Below are 5,659 nucleotides of genomic sequence, written 5' to 3' on the forward strand. Positions count from 1 at the left end.
GAGTGAGGGTCTGACAAAAGATGCTATTGGCTGGTATCAGAAATGTAGTATCCACGAAGTCGTATAACTTGACCCTCTTGCTGGAGCTCAAGGCCAGACTCTTGAACCTCTGATCCTGCAGTTCGGAAGTCATTTTCTAATTCAGTTGGGATGAATTTGACTAGGGACAAAAGTAAAGACTGAAGTATCTCCTGATAGACAAAGTCATTACGGAAGACCCCTCCCACTCACCTAAAACACAGACATAAGCAAAAGAGGATACATAATCCCCTTTTCTCCTCTTTGATAATAATGATGTCTAAGTTTAAGCCTGTGTTTGTCTTTTATATCAATCAGAAATTCTCTACTGCTCTTCTCGTTTTCTACTAAGGTGGCACGACCATACTTGAGCTCTCTGGATTCACGTAGCGTGATTCAGCCTCTCCTGACGGGCTTTGATGGCTACCATGCACGATACCACAACACAGAGCTAACAGCAAGAGGAAATGAAAGCAAGCACTCACAGTAAACTCACACACTCAGTTTTTTCAGTGGCATACAGTACCATACACTGGCACATGTCCCGCACGGCTGGCGTGCGTTGAAGCTTCCAACGCTTCTTCCCATTCACATTTGAATGGGGTGACGTCAGCGCTTTGCCGAACTCATTGTGGTCGCGTCGCTTTTCGCTTTGCTCGCCAGTTGACTCGCTTCAAAGTTGAGCAATGTTCAACTTTTGAAGCTTCGAATGATAGCGTCGGCCAATCAATCATATGCCAGTAACAAGCTCTAGCCAATCAAACCGCGTGCTTGTGTGTCCGGGGCGGGAGATTCATGTGATTGGTTGTTGGTCGAGTTTCAGACACGCCCACCAGCATAAACGCACGCCGCCATGTGGACGCTGCGTTAGCCTACAGGACAAGATATGGATTACATTTGTAATCAATTAGTATTGACTAATTGTGCCAGGCAGCAAATTTGATTACCTTGTGACTGACAGGTGGTTACAAAGGTGATGTATGGTCTGGGTGTGAGTTGGACCAAACACATTGGCCAAAAGAAATCCTATAACCCATGGACTATTGTTTGACAACAATAAAGCTTTTTATTAGTTAAAGATTAGCTTGTCCATTATTGAAATGTTATCTCTTGTCTCTACACCATTTATGCATTTCAATTTGCTAATCCGACTACAAACAATCCAAAAGGAAGTCTTGTTTCTTATCATTGAAACCCCAAAATATTGGCCCTTGCCCCCTGAGGCTAAATCCACTTCAGACAGATAGCCAACAGAAGACTTTTACATACTGTAGCAACATAATGCTAAATTTAACACATGATTTGTCTACACTGTCCCCTCCTCTCGTCCTATCAGGTGATGCTATGATCCTGGAGGCTGACATCACTCTGGAGGGTTATGGAACAGCCAATGAGAATCCAATCCCCATCATGGCCCACCCTCCTGACATCTATAGTGACAACACTCTGGACCAATGGATGGATGCAGTGCTGGCCTCTAGAAAAGGTACTCAGTAGAACACATGGGCCTTTACAGTATGTGTCCATCCCACAGGTGTTAGCGCTCTGTGTCCCTGCAGGCATGAAGTTGGATTTTAAGACTCTGAGATCAGTGGGTTTGTCATTGGACCTGCTCAGTCAAAAGTCAAAGAACAGTAGCAGAGGGATCAACCGGCCCGTATGGGTGAATGCAGACATCCTCCTGGGTCCCAACGCACCAGCCTTCCTGCCTACAGTCAATGGAACCAGGTGAACAAGCTGATTTGATGTTGTCTGTCCGTCAGTCTTTGCTGTTCAGAGCTTGTATTGTACATGTATTTCGCACATTATTGCTACATTTGATATACTAACTGACAAAGATATCTTTAGATTTAGATTTTCATAAGCGATCTGGGGAGATGTGGAATATGCCACAGCAAATAATAGGATGATTATAGAATTTTAAGAAAAAGGTATAAGTGACATACAGTACAACATTAACTACAACATTTTTATAATACTGGGGTAGACAACCTATTTTTGGCATCATTGGGCAAATTGTGACAAACAGAATATTGTTATTCAAGTGATCTGAGAGTAAATCAGAGCTCTGCACCTCCTGTTGGCTCGGTTTCAGGCTTTATCCTCTAATTTCAACAATCTTTGTAGATCCATCTTTTTCAGATATGTTTTTATGGATTCTCTCAATGTTGGTATTTGATAATGCTTATAGCACTGCGATGGTCTAAGACGTACAGTATAGGCTACATTCTGTACTTTGTAATAATGGTGATATTGTCAGGATTTAGCAAGAAGTTGGACCCGGGTGCAGTTAAGAAATGAGATGGCAAAAAAGCTGATAATAATAAAAAAACAACGCCAAACCGACTAGAAGAAGAAGAAGATTCAACTTATTGTCATTACGTAGTACAGGAACTATGTAACAAAATGGTTTCTCTGCATTTGACCCATCCTAGTGTTAGGAGCAGTGGGCTGCCATTATGTACAGCGCCCGGGGAGCAGTGTAGGGAACGGTGCCTTGCTCAGGGACACCTCGGTAGCACTTGGTCTTTCCGGGACTTGAACTGGTGACCTTTCTGTTGCCAAGCCAAGTCCCTATGGACTTCGCCACCACCGCCATAGGGGAGACAACACTAAATACACACAAGACTAATCACAAGACAAGACACAGCTGGGGAGGGGTGAGACACAGGGGCAGCAGGTGGAAACAGTGAGACAATCAAACAGGAGGGAAAACACAGGAAGTAAGACAGGAGAAAATACATACAATAAAAAAGGAAACTATAAACACAAAAACTAATATCTTGACAGATATATATAGCCTATAACGTTTTTGATTGATCGAATATGCTAAAGGTTATTTATTAAAAGGTTATTAAATAAAGTGCCTGTCGTTTTTCTCCTCTCCTTCCATCATTCTTTTCCAGTTTTCTGCAGTTGGTTCAGGAAAAGTTTCCTAATGTGACGTTGTCTCCTGGATGGAAGGTATTATATGTTCTCAGCCTACATTCAAAACCATGGTGTAATACTTGTTTATGACTTCATAGGCTTTTGAGAGGAGCCATTGATGGCAGTCAGCTGGTCAGGTGGACCGTGGATTGGTCAGTTGGTCAGTGGGTCCAGATAATAAGTAGAGCTATGGTTTAAGAAGCACTGTGGTCATGTGAGGCTGTACTGCATCGACGCTTCAAACAAATCAATATGACTCCACAATTCCATCAATTGATAAATATATGCAGTCCTACATGGGAGGCTGCAATTTTTTTTTTCAACGTTAAGTAGGCTACTGGTGCCCCTGGCATGCAGCTGATGCTTTTTATTTCTGAAGCCCCTGCCCCTCAGACTACCAAAGTCCTTTTTTTAATTATTACATTGCATTTAGCTGACACTTTTATCCAAAGCGACTTACAGTAAGTACATTCTACCAGGAAGATACAACCTTGAAGAAAACAGAATCATATAAGGAGTCGAAAGAGATGAGTTTTCAGTCTGCGCCGGAAGATGTGCAAGCTATCTGCTGTCCTGATTTCAATGGGGAGCTCATTCCACCATTTTGGAGCCAGGATAGCAAACCCACGTGTTTTTGCTTTTACTCATAGTAAGAAGCTTATCAAATAAATGTTTTAAGAAATGTATGTATGGTGTGATGTAGTTAAGTCTATCCGTTCAGGCCACCCCCGGGCCAAGAGTTACATTGTTTCGCCCACCTGTGTAAACAAGCAAAGGATAGCAAGGCTGCCACTCTGTTTGTCAGAAAGCAATATAACAGCTGTTACATCCTCATGGGAGGGCAAGCTCTACTTTAGACCCACAGTTGGGTTTTAGTCAGAATGATTGTGATTCGCTAACATTGCATTGTCTCCGACAGGTGGAACCGCCACTTTTTGTTGAGACCTACACCGAGGCCATGGTGAAGGACATGTACGATATGATCAAAGATGTTCCCCAGAAGGTAAGCTTTAAAAGGCCTGCACACATCACGTCAGTGGGAGAAAATTACCCCTATATTATTGAGTACCCAACACTAGTGTGGAGAGGACATTTGCATTAGACCCATGAGATTCATTTACACAGCAAAAGAAAAAGCAGTGTCTGCCGGTTACCCGTTATAGTACATGCCTTACAGACCTTCTCTACAATGCATTTCCGGTAATCAGGTATAGGTTATTGTACTGTATCCATAATCATAGCTCTACTGTGTGTGCAGTCGCAGCAAAGGAATAATTATTTGCCCATATCATAAAAACAATTAAAAGAGTTTTTTTTTATTTAATTAAAAACAAAGTGAAACAAAACGTTTTCTAGATATGTTCTATCAATGTTTTGTTTTTTTGATGCATATAGTTTTATTCTTAAAAGAATGAGAACCCGGGCCAGTCTCCGGATGACTGGACCAATGATGTGAACGTGCTTTCTCCTTTTTATACTGAGACAGTCCTAACCCCTGCTGTTCCATCTTCAAACTGTCATCCCAATGTTTTGACAATGTGTTCTATTTTGAGACTTGCTCCTTCTATGTTGGCTACATTTTCTACTGACTTCAGTGTTTTTCTAATGAGAGCTGAAGGCCCTCCAGCCACTCCTACCCCTATTTTGTTTTTTTCTAATATTCGCAAGAACATTCTCTAGCTACTCCTACCTCTTTTTTTTTTATATATCTTTTTTTATTGAGTCAGGCACAATGAGTTACATTTATACAGTCTATATTTTTCCCTTTCCCCCCCTCCCGGTCCTACGTAAAGTAAATAAATACATATATAGGTATAAATAAAGTAATGTAAAAGATCATTTAAAAAAAATTAATAGATAAGGAAATAAAGTATAATAACAATGATACATGTACCCACGTAGGCGGCGCGTGAGGCTCAGGTTTGGGAAGGCTAAATAACTTTTTTTTACCTGACGCTGCCCGCCTCCGGCGTCTATAGAAAATCAATCAACTCAGTGAAAGCACCGCCTGCTGACCAATCAGAGCTCAGTGTGCGGAGTTTAAATCTATCACGTTATATTACAAGATAAAGGAAATATAGGCCCAATCCCAAACCACTCCCTCAACCCTACCCCTCCGTGACGGAGTGAACTCCGTCTGGAGCCACACTCGCAGCTCAACGAGGCTCCCTCCTGTCAGATGGAGAGAGTAAATACAGCAACAAGCTTTGGGACAAACTCCCCTCTCTCCGGCAGAAACAGGAAATGCCGTAACTGTATGTAACAACGGTTTCAAATCAGCATCTCTTAGACAAAAAGTTTGTAAATTAATAACTCAAATAAAACTCCAAAAATCTTTCATTGTGTTACTTTTTTGTAAAGCTCTTTTAGTTTTAAACCTGATGTTTATAAGCTTCTTAGTTTTTGCAACGGTCTGTAAATATACACAACTTTATAATAAAATGCACACATTTATCTTTTTCCAGACTAAACACAGGTATGATCCTAAGTTAAAAACATATGAGGTTATCCTTAGGTTGTTAACATCGCAATTTATCAGTGGATGTTTGCTGGAACTACTTGTTAACAGCTTGTTTCCTGACGGACACACACAGCGTTGAGACCGGTCAGGTAGAGACCAATCTCCAGTCAACACCGATGCAGACTCGCAGTTTGAGGGCTTGATAGCCCCCTCCACACCGCTCCACACTCGTTGGTTTGGAACAGCACTTAA

General features: G+C 41.6%; 1 protein-coding gene across 1 annotated transcript in view; it reads left to right on the plus strand.

Annotated features, from left to right (window-relative positions):
• Positions 1-5,659, plus strand: part of LOC104965422 (synaptic vesicle glycoprotein 2C-like) — a 34,187-nt gene that overhangs the window by 23,265 nt on the left and 5,263 nt on the right. The gene's annotated exons all lie outside the window — the stretch shown is intronic.

The sequence above is a fragment of the Notothenia coriiceps genome, unplaced genomic scaffold, assembly GCF_000735185.1.
Source record: "Notothenia coriiceps isolate Sejong01 unplaced genomic scaffold, NC01 NC01_scaffold00037244, whole genome shotgun sequence".
Classification (NCBI taxonomy): Eukaryota; Metazoa; Chordata; class Actinopteri; order Perciformes; family Nototheniidae; genus Notothenia; species Notothenia coriiceps.